General features: G+C 36.7%; 1 pseudogene; it reads right to left on the reverse strand.

Moving 5' to 3' along the window:
• LOC101561529 lies at positions 1-851 on the reverse strand (annotated as a pseudogene).
• Positions 852-1487: the final 636 nt, after the last annotated feature.

Raw genomic sequence — 1487 nt, forward strand, 5'->3', positions numbered from 1 at the left:
ATCAATATGATCTTCAAAGAACATTTCTCTCATTTTGAAAAAGGCCATTCCTGTAAGCAATAAATCAGATCCTGCTTGATGTTGTGGTCCTATCCGTTCCAGCTCTAACTGTTCAGCAACTTCTTGTAGTCCACCTTTGAGATTTTTGCAGCTCTTCATGAGGTGTTTCACATCATAAATGACAGGAAAAAACAATCGAAGGATCTCAAAGAAGTCAAGTTCTTCAGGCAAGTTAGAGTTGGTCAGGATTTTAATTAAATAGCCAATGTCATAACCACTATGAAATGATAACCATTTGACCCCTTCACAGAGGACAACTCCTGAAGTCATAAAAAGTTCTGCAAAGTATGGGGTTTCAATTCCCTCCTTCTCATGTCTTTTAAACTGGATTCCAGATGTTGTTAGTATCTCTAGAGAGTCTTGGGCATACATGTCCTCCGTTAAATTAAATTTAAAATTAAACTGCCAAGTTGAAGTTCCTGGAGGGTATTCTCCTTGCTCATTCATAAATGTCAGTCCTAGCTGAATTATCTTTAGTAGGTCTACATTACACCGCAACAGTTGGTACTGATAGCATTGCTTCTGAATTCTCCAATTGGTCTTGCAACAACACCTGGAAACTCAGTGTCCATAGCAACATAATTGTATTTTCGGATAACTTGACTAATTTTCTTCATCTCTTCCTCCAGGTTACAAGCCCAAAATTCACAAATACTTTGGCTATGATCTACAGTTGCTGCTGGCATAGTGAGAGCACAAAGAAGTCTAGATGCCAAGCATCAAAATGTTATACTTGATTGAAGACTTGTTTCATAAAATACTTTAGCCTTTATTTATGTACTTATGTCTCTGAACTCGTGATCCTCCTCCTCCTCGCCATAGAGACAACACGAGGTGGCGGTGGCGGTATGCCCCATAGAAACCTCTCGCCCAGCAAGGGGAGCTGGAGCAGTGCCACACAGTACTGTGTCATTGAAATGGTCTTTTTCTATCATGCAATACTTCATGGTTCAAGAATTACACAGCTCTGTTAACATAGATACTGATATTTGTTAGATATTTAACTATACTGGCCCTCATTTATCTTTATATTTTTATTCTCTAGTTACATCTAATTATTTTTTTCCATAATTTTATTGATAAACAAATAGCAATGAAACAATTTGAAATCACATTGGTAGGACAGTTTCAACAACAACAACATTGCATACATTCCTCCCAGTGGTTAATTGCTGTACAAGATGCGGACATGATATGCTATCTAGAAACACCATTAGAACAAATCACTCTATTCATTAAGAGAATGTAACTATATATCTATCCTAACCACTTTTAATATACAGATACAAAATGGACATTCATTTGTATACCCTTTTTTGGTTAAGTTCTGCTATTTGAATATTATAGGTGTGTTAACTCAGCAAAATCATCTAAAAGAGTTCAGTAGTCCATAATAGTATTGGATCTTCCGCTTCACTGGCAATGTC

This window comes from Octodon degus, unplaced genomic scaffold, assembly GCF_000260255.1.
Source record: "Octodon degus isolate 3935 unplaced genomic scaffold, OctDeg1.0 scaffold00470, whole genome shotgun sequence".
Classification (NCBI taxonomy): Eukaryota; Metazoa; Chordata; class Mammalia; order Rodentia; family Octodontidae; genus Octodon; species Octodon degus.